Source organism: Pogona vitticeps, chromosome 4, assembly GCF_051106095.1.
Source record: "Pogona vitticeps strain Pit_001003342236 chromosome 4, PviZW2.1, whole genome shotgun sequence".
In the NCBI taxonomy this organism is placed as follows: domain Eukaryota; kingdom Metazoa; phylum Chordata; class Lepidosauria; order Squamata; family Agamidae; genus Pogona; species Pogona vitticeps.
The window spans coordinates 137396474-137411433 of record NC_135786.1 but is presented as its reverse complement, the minus strand read 5'-3'; positions in this window follow the sequence as shown (position 1 = coordinate 137411433).

Sequence of the window (14960 nt, the reverse complement as noted above, 5' to 3'; positions counted from 1 at the left end):
CCAACAGTAATTCCTCTCAAGTACTGAAAGAACCTCGACAGAATATTTTCATCACAACACTAATTATAATGTCTTGCTGAAACTGGAAGAGGAAAACCCAGATATCACAGAGAAGGGAAAAATTACACTTTTTAGATTACGGAAAGATAACATGCCATTTAGGTCAGCTACAGAAATGGCTGCTATCCAGTGTACACTACCAAAGAATAGGTTTCATTGAAGCCAAAGGTGGTTACTTCTGGCATGTATTGTCAAACCTATATATGTATGAGAGTGCATGGCACAGCTGCAGTTCTGCACCCAGCTATCTTAGAGTAAGCCCCACCATATGCAATGGCTTTTAAAGCTGTATTTAGGAGCAGATGATCCTGGCAATTTCCTGGCATGCTGTGATTAAGGGTCTTCTTTTGGTGTGTCAAGAGAAATATAAACTGATCTGATGGAATATACTGTATACTGCAAACAGTTTATATGGCAGTGATACATGTAAATATACATTCCCAGTGTACAAATTTATCAACTCATATGCCTGGCATAAAGCATGTGAATATCATAGAAATGAGGCATATGAAATGGACTACAAATGCAATTTAAAAAAACCCAAAATATTCAGATTCACAAGTTGAACAAATTGAGAAGGGAAATGCTCCATGTTTCAGGTGACATGCAATTAGAGTTGTTAGGACCCAGAGTGCTAGTTGACCTCTCATGGAATACCTATGTTTCAAGATGAGCAGTAGAGCAGCAAATAATTTGATTTTTATGTGTGAGGTGGCTTTTAATCTTGAATGGCCAGCTCCATCCATTCCCACTGAGCATTTAGCCTCCCAGGCTCAGCATAGAGGAAGCTGTACATACAGGTGGGCCAAAGTTTAAGAAGCAATATGCCCTTTCATCTTGTTTCAGGCTTTTTGTCCTGCCACCATTGTGCTCATTTAGAGCATGTCAGGGAGCAGAGAACCTGCGAGTCATAGTCCTTTTCTAACACAAACCTGGGGGCAGCAGTGCAAAGCCTGGAAAGCTACCTCTCCCAAACACTGCCTGGCCCATCACAAAATGGGAATGCAGCTAAGTGACAGCCACACACATGGTGTGCAGTTGGCCTGAAGTTCTTCACGTAAATATGCAAGAACAATACTGTCAGTGCTGAAGAGAACCTGGAAATTATTTGTAATTGAATTGTGGTGATGAAAGGAGTGTTTTTAACACCTTGTGAGACTCATTGTGAGAAAAAAAATACATCTCAAAATTCATAAACTGTGGAGTCAGAACCATGTGTGTGAGAGAGGCATATGTCTTCTAAGAACTAAATTTTTATTTCAAAATTGGGGTGGAATTATTTGCTTGAAAAAAAAATCTTACAAAAAAATATCAGATTGCCAGGTCAAAATAAGAATTTTACTGAAAGTAAAAAACCTGATGATGCACTCTGTGAGATACATTATCATTCCTAATGTCATGTAATACAGTACGTCATTATCATTCCTGAATTCAAGTCAGTGTTTGCCCTGTTAAAGAAAATAGGATAAATTAGAGTAGGGAACAGATTTTAACTTTACAATGTTCTGCATACTTTCAGTTTTGTATTTTCAACAACAACAACAAAACAGATTGGTGATTTTATGCGGGGGGGGTAGGGTTTTGTTTTCTTTTAATATGTTTTATATATTTTTAATATTTTTAGCTGTATGTTTTATAATATTTTGTAAGCCACCCAGAGTAGTGGCATGCTCACTAAATGGTTGGAATATAAATCTAAATAAATACATACGTTTTTTTTTCTGTGATAACTTTAGCTTTGTCAATTTTTCCACCTGCATACATATCTTTCCTGTTACCGACCCTGGTTTCTGCTCTGAGCATTTTGCCTATTTTAGCTGAGGTATGCATCTGAAGTCAAGTCCTCTTTTTTCCCCTTTCTCTTTCTTTATTTTTTTTATTTTTTATTTTTTATTTTTAATGTTCCTAGGACGACCCTTTAAATATATTGAATTATGGAAGCAATGAAACCCAGGTTGCCCATAGGCAGCTCAGTTGTGTGTCTCCATGTGAAGGTTACCAGTGCATTGCCTGGGGGTGGGAGAAGCAAACCTACTGCCTTCAGACAGTGAGATCTTAAAGCACCTTCTGCTTTAATTTTAAGAGCAGTGGAGTTTGCTTTAAAAGCCTTGCCGGTGGTCTGGGTGACTATCTGTAAACAAAGCCCGCAGTAAAGCATCAGATGTCTGTCCTTTGAGTCAGTGACAAATTCTTCAGCTTTATAATAGGTCAAAAATGTGTGTATATATAGAACATTATTGTCACTCAAGTGTGCAGCAATGATCTTGTGCTGGCAGAGCAATTCAACATTCATGACAATTCTTTAAAAATAGGGCCAGCCCAACAAAACAAATTGAAACTTCAAAATGAACTTTTGGATCAGAACTAAATTTGGCACACATATACCAGACAGTCTGCCTTCAGTCCCTGCCAAATTTGGGGACGTTTGGGCAAAGTACTTTTAAGTTATGATTTGGTAAATATAAAATTGTTGTACCTCTTATTAACAAATAGGTAAAGGTAAAGGTTTCCCTTGATATTTAGTCCAGTTGTGTCTGATTCTAGGGCGCGGTGCTCATCCCCGTTTCCAAGCCATAGAGCCAGCATTTGTCCAAAGACAGTTTCTGTAGTCACGTGGCCAGGAAAACTAGACACGGAACGCCATTACCTTCCCACTGAGGCAGTACCTATTTATCTACTCGCATTTTACATGCTTCAAACTGCTAGATTGGCAGGAGCTGGGACAAATGACGAGAGCTCACTTCGTCACATGGATTTGACCTTATGACTGCTGGTCTTCTGACCTTACAGCACAGAGGCTTCTGTGGTTTAACCCGCAGCAGCACCACGTCCCTAATTATTAGCAAATAGGCAACCCTAAATGTCCCCAGATTTAAAAGAGCTCATATTAATTGTAAAGACCAATCAGTCATATCTTGAAAGAAAATGGTTGACCCCACCCACTTTTTTATTTGTAAAGAATCCAGGCAGCAGGGGCTGAAATATTGGTCCTCAAAAATCCTTTCAAAAGAGAGAAACTGGTTTCTTATCACACTAAGCATGTGTGGAACAGGCTAGCCAGGAAGAACTTTGTAAGGTAGATTCATTTGTTGCAACTTTGTGGGCTGGGAAGGGAGGTATTTGGATGGTTTAAATTAGTGGTTCCCAATCTTGGGTAACCCAGGTATTCTTGGATTACAATTCCCAAAAGCCTTCATCATCAGCTGTGCCAGCCGGGGTCTCTGGGAGCTGCAGGCCAAAAATACCTGGGTTGCCTAAGGTTGAGAACCACTAGTTTAGGGCAATTATTAGATTTTAAAGGTGGGTTTTCTTTGGAAAGTATTAAAAGTAGGCTTGCTTTAAAGAAGTTGATGGAATGACAATCATCAAAAAAGGGGAACATTTTGCAATGTATCTCTAGGGAATTAGTATACAATTTTTAAAGAGATATTCAAAGTATTTTTGCATTACAAAACCATAGAACAGCCTGGAGTGCTTTCAGCAAACCTTTTCTCAGAATTTCCTGACCAATCTGGGATTATTATTATTAGTTTTTTTGTATGCCACATTTCTCCCAATAAAGGGACCCAATGCAGCTCACAGCATTAAAATTCACACAATTAAAGCACAGTAAGTTAAATATTAAAAGGCACATTAAACAATATATGATTTAAAATAAAATTAAAAGATTAAAACATGGAAACATGGAAAAGATCAAAATTATTTACTAAAATGGGGTTCAGGGATTCAGGTGTAATTGTTAAAAGCCTGCCTGAAGAGATGGGTCTTTAGCTTTTTTCAGAAGGATAAAAGGATAAAAGGGAAGGGGCCATCCTGATTTCCAGAAGGAGAGTGTTCCATAGCCTGGGAGCTGGCATAGAGAGGGCATTGAACAAATATTCGGAAGCTTTCTCATTTAAGCTCTGAAATTACTGTCTGTGTATGTGGCTGGAGATGGCTTTACTTGAAGTTAGCAAAGATTTAGTGCCTATCTCCTGTCATAGTGCCAACCATTCCATCTATCTTTTCTCTATACAATTGTCTGCTAATTAAGAAAAAAATGTAAGAAAAAAAGATTTTATATGCCATCAACTCTCTTCTGATGTGTGGTGACTATATAGTTAATGACTTCCAAAATGTCCTATCATTAACAGCTCTGCTTATATACTGCAAACCAACAGCATCTCAGGTTCTCTCTTCCTACTGTGCTCACAACCCAGGGTTCAATCCCAGGTAGCCAGCTCAAGGTTGATTCAGCCTTCTGTCCTTCCAAGGTCAGTAAATCGAGTATACAGCTCACGGGGGAGGGGGGAATGTGTAGCCTGCACAATTGTATACTGCCCAGAGAGTGCTTGAAGCACTATGGGGTGGTATATAAGCAGCACAGTTTGCTTTTTGCTACTGCCTCCCCTTTCCTAGCAGTATTATATTTTCCAGTAAGTTCTGCTCAGGTCTTGCAAACTGACACCTGTGGTTTCCTTATTGAGACAATCTGTTTCATGTTAAGTCTTCCTCCTTTCCTACTCTCCCTCCCTTTCCCACCTGCCACATTTCCCAACAATATTGTTTTTCTGGTCAATTCAGTATGTTCATTATATGTACATGGTAGGATTGCCTCAGTTTACTTATTTTTGCACTAGTGATTGTTCAGGCTTGATCTGATTGAGCATCCATTTATCTGCTATCACCAATGGCAAGATGGTCTACAGGATGCCCTCTTGTGCTCATTCCCTTCACACTTGTTGAAGAACAACCCTGACTAATGCTTTGCATTTGGGGGAGAAGTGGTTAATTGATGAAAAAAAAGGAACCAACTTCTGGGGTTTTCTTTTGCTTGGTGTCTCCTTGTGAATGTTGTGGGCACAAGAGAGTATCCTGTAGACTATCTTGACTGCTGCCATTGGTGTTGTCAACATTCACTGCTATGTAAAAGTAGGCATCCCCTTTCTTGTGGGCAACACTGGCATAACATTCTGCAGCAATATTTGGCCATTTCCCGGTGTTTTCAACAGAAGCACAATTTCCCACATTCATAAAATGGAGTATTTTAAAAGAATTGAATGTATCTACTCTCCATTGATGCCTGGAAACATTACTTTTTTTGGACTACAGCTCCCAGAACTTCCTAACTATCATAGCTTATGGTAACATTTCCAAGCTCTTCTCTCCATCTAATGATTGCCAATATGCCCCAGATGATATTACTGAATAATTCATGAGAGAAAAATTATAGAATTATAGAAAAAAATTATGGAATTTTTTTCTTGAAATGGGGCTGGGGGTAGAACAAAGGTAGAATCAAAACAAAGGCATATCAGGAAATTACAGGGATTGTGATTGAAGAAACTGACATCTTAAATGGAATGTATAAAATAAGTCGTTAATCAGCCATATTGTACAGCTGTGTATAAACCTGAGTCATGCTGACTAGGCAGAAGGGTGATGTAATTCTTATGAAATCATCTAAGATGAGGTAATGTTACCTGTTTGGTCATATGTACTAGATATGGTAGCTAGGAACACACATGTGATGTGGAGAGCTTGGAAATTTGTTAGAGGACATGCTGTTGGAGTATTTTGTGAAGACTGTATATATGTAGTATAAGCTTTAAGGAAGAAGCTGTTGCCCCGTGTTTTTCTTCTCTGTGAGGACCTTGGAGGCTGGTTGTAACCCAGCTTTGCTCAGTGCACTAGAAAAATAATTGACAAGACATAATGAAGATTTTGTAGAAGGGCAAAATCATAATCAGAGAACACTATATGGATCGTAGTGGTAAATTCTTTCATACCTCCCAAAAATGGGAGTGGTGGTGATGGTTTAACTATATAGTGTATCCCACGCTCATAAAGATGGAATTCCTAGACTGATATTCAGAACTACATACTGACAAAGGTGTTAAGCAATGAAAAGTGAATAGCTGTCAGATACATTATAAGTAATCTTTCATTCAGTTGATCAATTAAATATTGTTATAAGTACAGTAGTGCTTTGGTTAACTCACCTGCATCCTCCTCTTGGAACTTAATACAACATGTAAAGAGTTACTCTTCTTTTTTCTCATTAAAACTTGTGAAAAATACTAAAAGATGACAGCTTTTGATGATTTAAACTCACATGCTATCCATTAAACAGCATACAGAAAATTAAGTACAAAGTAAATCCTGAAAGATTAATGGGTGCCTATAATATTGCCTGTGTGAAACTTTATGAAGAGTACTTGATGTACAGTCCTCTGAACTCTAACAAATCTGAACTTGTTTTATCATCACTCAAAAATCTCTTTCTAACTGGGTATGGATAGCTGTGTTTATTTTACTTTCTCCAGCATTATATTTTTGAATCCTCAGGTTCTTTTTATCCTGGAAACAGACCAAAACAAAATGCTTGTCCATTTGCACTTACCAAATTTAGCTGGTGCATCTTCTCCCACTATGAAGGCAACTATATTATATATGTCTGATATATATATATGTTGAAGATAAGATACCTCTCAGGAAAAAAATGTTATTGCCTGAAATTCAGTGCTAACATAGCTGAATACACAGTGATTCAGAATAAGAATCTTAAAACAATTTTTTCAAGCATTGAAAGCTGTGGGCCTGGATGGATGAATTTGCTAGCTTTAGTTCCGCAACATTTGGTTTAAAAAATCTAATTCTTTTCATCCTATAAAAGAAAGTTCTATCAATAATTTTTTACCAAAAACAAATGTGATTATTCCCATCCCTTTAAACTGGGAGACATAAAATCACCTTGAGTTTCAGTCAGTCTGGTTGCGATATTTCACAACACAAAAGCATATACAGTGGTGCCTCGCACGAGTGCCTCACACAACGATAAATTCACACAACGATGGCTTTTTCTAAAAAATTTGCCGCCTCACACAACGATGTTTCCTATGGGGAATTTTCGCACAACGATTTTGGGACCATGCTTCACAGAACGATTGCATTTTGGGTCCCCTGTTTCACTTAACGATGTTTTCAAAAAAAAAAGCAGGAAAGGTGGCTGTTTGGCAATGCTAATTTGTTCTTCTAACTGCCTGTACCCAGGATGCATTGTGCCTGTGCAGGGAAGGGATAAAAAACCTTCCCCATGCATCCTGGGTTTACTTTCCCACATGCAGTTCAAAGCTTGGCTTTGTCTCTTTGCTCTGTCTTGTGGGTGCTTTCTGTGCTGGAGAACTTTCAAAGGTAAGCTTGCATTTCTTCTCCTGGGTGGGTGGTGGGTTTTACAGTGTATCTGTACTGTACTGTATTGCAAAACTCTGATGATTTTTGCAAGGGGGAATTTGGGTCTATGTGGCTTTGGTTATGGGGTTTTTTTTCATTGGGGAAATTGCAGGGGGGTTTTGGCTGGGGGTTTCTGTGGATTTGTGTGGGATTTGAATGCCCAAGTTCAAACCTGATTTTAATTTTCTTTTTCCCTGCATGCTGCTTCTTGGTTGGGGGGGTTTATGCTTTGTGTGTGTGGAATTCTGCAAGGAAATGGTTGCTGTTCTCTTGTGACCATGCCTGCTTCTGGGATTTGGATGCCCAAGTTCAAACCTGATTTTAATTTTTTTTCCTGCATGCTGCTTCTTGGTTGAGGGGGTGGGGTTATGCTTTGTGTGTGTGGAATTCTGCAAGGAAATGGTTGCTGTTCTCTTGTGGCCATGCCTGCCTCTGGGATTTGGATGCCCAAGTTCAAATCTGATTTTTTTTAAAAATTAACTGCTGCCATGCTGCTTCTTGGTTGGGGGGGTCTATGCATCTCAATGGGGCAGAATTTTTTTTACCAAAAATTAACGAAGACTCAGAAACTGTTTTAAATGCTTGGACTCGTTAGTGCAGCTTGTGAAACCTTTGCAAACTTAATCTGGCTTTGTTCTGAGTCTTCGTTAATTTTTGGTGAATTTTTTTCTCCCCCATTGAGATGCCTTGAAGCCTACTCAATGCATTTGAATGGTGGATACATTGTTTCACACAATGATGTTTCCTATGGGGATTTTCGCTTAAGGATGGCAATCTGTTCCAATTGGAACTGATTATCTGGTTTTCAATGCATCTCTATGGGAAATGGTGTTTCACAGAACGATATTTTCACAGAACGTGTTTTTTTTGGAACCAATTAACATTGTTGTGCGAGGCACCACTGTACTTCTGTCCCTTAACACAGACATGTTAATTATCGGGATAAAGCTCTTACATTTACATAGTCTGTGATGAAGTTCAGTGGCTAGCCTTGACCCCTAGACAATGTGACTATGACAGTTAAAAAGCACACACACTCTCCGCCCCTCCTCTTCTAATGTAAAGGGCATGAGTGTCTTAGCTGGTGACAGTTAATCTACAAATGTTATGCTGTTTGTGCTGCACTAGCAAATAGGCATGAGGAACTGGGCCATTGTGCTGTAGGTGTGCACTGAGTTAGATTATGCTGACATTCCACTATGTAGCTTTGCCCTCCTCTGGAACAATTCCTGCAGTCTACCCTTGGTAACAGATGACATGAACACGAGACGTAGATTCCTATAGGCTGCACAGACTCAAAATCCTGATTTCGCCTGGAGTGAGAGAAGTGCTGGGAGAAGCTATTTGGGTTACAATTCCCAGAATTGGACAGCCAGAGACTTTATGGTAGATATGAGATTCTGGGACCTGTACGAGAGATAACCCACTAAACTTATTATGCAAACCAACTGCCAGGTTTGTGCATACATAATCTGTCAATCAGTTGCTCAGGAAGAATGAAGGGCTGGGCTTACTTTCCCCCTCTCCTTCCCCTGCAAACAGCTTGAGCTGTGTTTATTTCTAGGCTAAGTGCATAAACTCCCTACCTGTTCTATGAGTGCTGAGTGCCCAGCTGGATGAGGGCCATTGACATTTGAAAAACAATTGGCAACATATTGGTCATATGCTGACTTTTGTCCCTATCTGGAAATCCTTTTATTTGCATAATCAGCTCTCTGATATGCTAACCATTGACTTGCACAGGATATACACTCTGTCCTATAAACACTTCAATGTGTGTGTGTGTGGTGGGGGGAAATGATCCAGAGGGAAAAAAAGAATATTATTCCCTGGGTAGCAAGACAGGTTGCTTTGCTTCTACTCAATAGTTCTCTGAAAGGCCTCCCTTGAGTTTAAGCCAGTCTGCTTGCAACATTTCAATTGTTTTATTTCCCATCTTTTCCCTTTGTTGTTGCTCTAAATTAAACTCTACTGGAAACTGAAGCATTTCATATTATAACAATGCCTGTCAGGAGTTCTTTACTATGCATGATAAAATGTAAACTCTTTAATTAACTTCTTTGTAACAAGCACTGGAAACTACTTGAGCATATTAATCAGTACACAATTTCAAAGTTATTTTGTTCTTTTATTTGTGTTTGCTGCTTCCACTTTGCCTTCAGCTCTGTTACCATGCTGAAGTCTATCTTACAGCACAGCCCATTAATAAGGTGCATGACCCTGTTCTACCCCCTTCTAGTACGGATAGAAAATACCAAGTACCTCTTCCTATCAAAACAATCCCACATGTCCTGCTTTGAAGCAAATCATTATAATGTATGGGTAAAATGATTTCAAAGCAACATTTTCAATGCAACTTTGCCAAAATGAAGATTGTCTTGGAATTCTGTGAGTGAAGAAAAGTTGGGATATATGTTCATAATCCAGGACATCAGCGTAAGACCTTTTATTTATTTATTTATTTATTTATTTATTTATTTATTTATTTATTTATTTATTTATTTATTTATTTATTTATTTATTTATTTATTTATTTATTTATTTATTTATTTATTTATTTATTTATTTATTTATTTATTTATCCCACTTTTCTCCTTAAAAAGAACCCAAAGTGGCTTACATCATTAAAAAGACAGTACAGCATTTAAATGCAAAAAAACCCCAGTAGATATACAAATATTTAAAAAGAATTAAATAGGTACAGTATTATAGTAAAACAGTAATAAAAACAATACTAAAACGCATTTAAAACAACAAGCACCTATCTGTTTTGAATATTCTGTTATAGGCTGGCTGGCAAGCAGATGGTGAAAATTGTATATGGGTAATTCACTCTCACTGCATATTAAGAAAGCCAGGTTAATATGTACATAAAGATTTCTTTTGAAAAGCATGCAAAGTGGGAGCCATCGTAAGGGGGGAGTATGGGAGGAATACATCTCAGTGGATTATTTATTTATTTATTCACTCATTTGTTTTATACTCCTTGAATCTTAGAACTGGGATTCTGATTTGAACATGGCACAAATAGAATGAAAGTTGTAATATTAAAACAATTTAAGCACATTATCATATTAACAACTGAATTAAAATAACACTACAATAGAGAATTTTTGGATCAATTCAATGTGGTTTCATTCCAGCAAGATCAATTGCAAGACAGTCTCATGTTGCAAATGCACTCCAATGGAGTCAGCAGTATGGGTTTGGGGGCCTACTTCCATGGTTGATGGTGCACGAGGCACTAGTCAGAGGAGTGGCTGTGGTCCAACATCAGATGGGACCAGACATTCCCAGAATTTTTTCACATCTTAGTGGCTGTGTCCATTTGGCACAAAGACTTTAGAACAAACAGGTACTCCTCTGGTGTCATGCTCAGGCAGTGGTTTGCATAGTAAATCATCAAATATCTTGTTCACCTAGAGTCATACATTTGGTGTGCTGCTTTTTGTTAGTAATATCACCTTTGTGGCTGGCTATGTGCCAGGCATGGATAGCAACATTGTGGGTGCCCTGTCTCGATTATTACAAGATCAGTTTTGCACTCTTCTCCCCAACATGGCACAACACCTAGACCCCTTCCCTGAGGAATAATGGAGCCTTGGCAGCAAATCATAATCCAAGAAGTACTGCACTCCATAGTACCATCCACACTGTGGTTGTATAAGAGGGAAATGCTAGGTTTCTGGGACCATGCTACGGCTTCAGCAACGAGGGAGTAGGTACCTTCTGAAGACACTGTCCTTCGATACTTGGAATCATTGAAAGACAGGTGCTAGGAACTGAAGACCATAGCTAACCATTGAACAGTTATCTCCTTTTTTAGTAAGGGCCTGTTTCACATGGACCTTTGTGAGGATTTCAGGCTCATAAAGCTACCAAGAACTAGAGCTGGATGGCACCACCAAGAAGGGATGGTTATACAGTAGGTGTACTACATATTGGTTGCTGCTACAGCTATTTGAAGGAACTCCTGTGGGTCTGCTGGTGTCCATTTGAAGCCATCTTATTTAGGGCAGTATTCACAATGGCATTCTTTGGGGCTCTGTGGATGAGTGAGTTTGAGGGCTCCATGCATTAGAGATTTGGTCACGGTCAAGAATGACATGCTGATCTGCTTTCACAGGTCCAAGACAGATCAGGAGTGAGGGGGCATATAGCTTTAAGAAGAGAAAAGGATCCTATAATTTTTCCTGTTAGGACAATGAAAAGCTTTGTACAACACAAACCTCAGTACTCAGGCTTGCTATTTATGCACCTCAAAGAAGCTCCACTGTTTTCTGCCACAATCAGACCAGTTACCTTCCCCTCATTTCACTATCATTGGCTCCCTAGAAAACTAGACAGGGTAGTTTTGCTCCACTGCCTGGAAGGGATTATTGGTAGCAATCATGTTCAGCACCTGGCCCATTCCAGAAGTCAACAAGGGGCTTAACAGAATGTGGTGGGAAATTCACCAACAGCCAGGAGGGAACTATTCAGATCCATCAACCTCTTGGGGCACACTGTCTTAATCAGTCTCACAACCCTACAGAATTTGTGTCTCAGTGAGTGTAATAAAGCAGCTGATTATATGGCTGCTATAGTACAAAGAAATGTCTGGATCATTGACACTGCAATTCCAGGGGATTCCAGAGTTGAAAATAAAGAATTGGAAAAACTAAGAAAGTACAGAGCCCTAGCAATTGAAACATCTCGCCTCTGGAAGAAACACACTTTAGTGGTCCCTGTAGTCATTGGGACTTTGGGAATAATATTAAGAAATTTCACAGTACTATAAGCAGTTGCAGATCTCAGAAATCACACCATCAGAGCTATGAAAGACAGCAATATTAGGAACAGCATATACAGGTAAAAATAAAGATTCCCCTTGACATTTAGTCCAGTTGTGTCTGACTCTAGGGTGCGGTGCTCATCCCCGTCTCCAAGCCACAGAGCCAGCGTTTGTCCGTAGACAGTTTCTGTGGTCACGTGGCCAGCGCAACTAGACATGGAACACTGTTACCTTCCCACCAAGATGGTACCTATTTATCTACTCACATTTTTACTTGCTTTCGAACTGCTAGGATGGCAGGAGCTGGGACAAGCGACGGGAGCTCACTCCGATGCGTGGATTCGATCTTACGACTGCTTGCCTTCTGACCTTGCAGCACAGAGGCTTCTGTGGTTTAACCTGCAGTACCACCACATCCCCTACAGCATACATACTGTGCCAAATATTAACAGATAATTAGTTTTTTGATGAAAACTTTTATCTGCTATATAATATCAATGTTTTTATAATTTTGACTGTATCTGGTATTTTTGAATAATAATAATAATAATAATAATAATAATAATAATAATAATAATAATAATAATAATATAAATATAAATATAAATATAAATATAAATATAAATTTACCATTCCTTATTTTGGAGGCATCCTGGGATTGTGCAGCTTGCCCACAGCTGCACAAGCTGGCTCTTCTGGGATCAACAGTGAGAAACTGAAGTACCAACATCTGGCTCTGCAATCAGAAGCCTAACTCACTAAGCTATTAAATGATTATGTGACATGCTACAATGATTACGTTGTTATCTGCTGTTTTTTTCCATAGCCTGATGTTCCTTCACCAACAAACCATTGCTATTGTTTACACAACAAGGCTTCATAGTGAAAGAAATTACTTAAAAGAAATTAATATCAATCAGGGATGTTAAATCATTACCAACTGTGAAATGCCATATTGACTCACACATCTTGCAACTTGTGTCCACTATACATAACAACCCTTGTCACTTTCTATCCCTGCCTGGTCATATGGCCATGTAAAAATGATAGCCTGATTCTCACGTCTGAGAAAGTGTATTTGATCCATAACAGCTCATATTAAAATATAACAGTAAACCTTTAAAGTGCCATAATGTTTTGTCTCCTTTTAAATATATATAGTTTTTGTTTTGTTTCTTGTCTGATATGCTTGCACATCTACTACTTTGAAAATGGAAAGTATGGCACAAATATACTCCCAACAGGAGCTATGCTTAGCTTCACAGCTCAAGCTTCATTGTCCACCCAAAACAGCTCAATTGTTCATTTCCTGATTAGTTCTCCCTTTCCCACATGGTCCTATGATGCTGCGACTGAGGCGTTAGGCTGTATTCATGCTAGTGCAGCCAAACCTTTACTGCAGGCAGAGCAGATTGGAAATGCTATGTTTTACAACCCTGCAATGTAACACACAGTTAATCAGAGGAAGATTGGATGCCCTGCCATTATCCTGTAGTTTCAACTCAGTTTAATCCAATGTTGAGAACAGTACATCCTTTGCTAGTTAATACTACAAGCATATGCCTGTGGCTGAAATTATGGATTTCCTTTCAGTATTCATCTGTGGGGAAAGCAGAAGACAAGCTCGTTCATGTTTATACTTATACACTTTGCTGTATCTGTATCCAGGAACTATATTGTCAGTACAGTGGAGTCAAAAGTTATCAGTGTCAATTTCTTCCTCTATTTCACATAACTAGTTGATAACTACATCTTTAACAAATCTAATTTTGAGCAATACTCACCTAAATTTACCAGTTCCTTCATTGCTAACTGATCCATGTCCCATTGTACAGTGCTCACTATCAGTTCTTGACCTTTTCTTTCCATTTTTTCCTTGTTGTGGTGGCTTTATATACAGTGGTGCCCCGCATAGCGAGGTTAATCTATTCCAGATTAACCTTCGCTATGTGAAATCTTCGCTAAGCTGGAAGTAAAAAGCCATTGGAATGCATTAAACTTCATTTAATGCGTTCCAAATTGGCCCTAAACTTCCCACTTAGAGAAGTTTCCTGGCCCCGGGCAGCCATTTTCGCGCCCTCGGCAAGTGAGGGGAGGGCGCGAAAACGCCGTGCAGGGCCATTTCGGGTCGTCCGCGGCCATTTTGAAGCCACAAAACAGCTGTTTTGCGGCTTCAAAACGGACCCGAAATGGCCCCGCGCCGCGTTTTCGCGCCCTCCCCTCGCTTGCCAAGGGCGCGAAAACACAGCGCGGGGCCATTTCGGGTCATCCGGCACCCATTTTGGAGCCGCCGAACGCGGCTCCAAAATGGCCGCCAGACTCCCCAATCGTCGCAATGCGAGTGCAGCGATTGGGTGCTCCATATAGCGATCCCGAAAAAGGGGATCGCTATACGGATTCGTCGTTATACAGTGCGCTCGCTAAGCGAGGCACCACTGTATTAGAAAGAACAAAAGAGATCTTCTTCTTCATTTCCAGGGCTATATATAAATGCATGATTTCTGCATCCTTTCCTCTCCTGCCCAAGAAAGAGAATCTCACAGGAGAAAAACAAAATGTTTCCCAGTGAATGTTACCTTAGGTGATCCAATGTTCTTGGACTATAACTCTCAGAAGGCTTCACTGCTAGCTATGCCAGCTAGGATTTCTTGGAGTTGTAGTCCAAGAGCATCTGGGGACCAGGTTGGGAGTCATTGCCTTAGAACTTTAAAAAAAAATGAAAGTGAATTTAAAAAATAGGAAGTGCATGTGAAGAAAATATATTTGCCACAAAACATGAAGACAGAAAGATAATTATATTATCTTGATTTGAATGGTTTGATTGTATGACATTATGGATTGCCTTTGTTTGAGGAGAAAGGAAAAATGTGAACTGAATAGGGCCATAGTTTAAATTCTATATGTCCAGTAATGG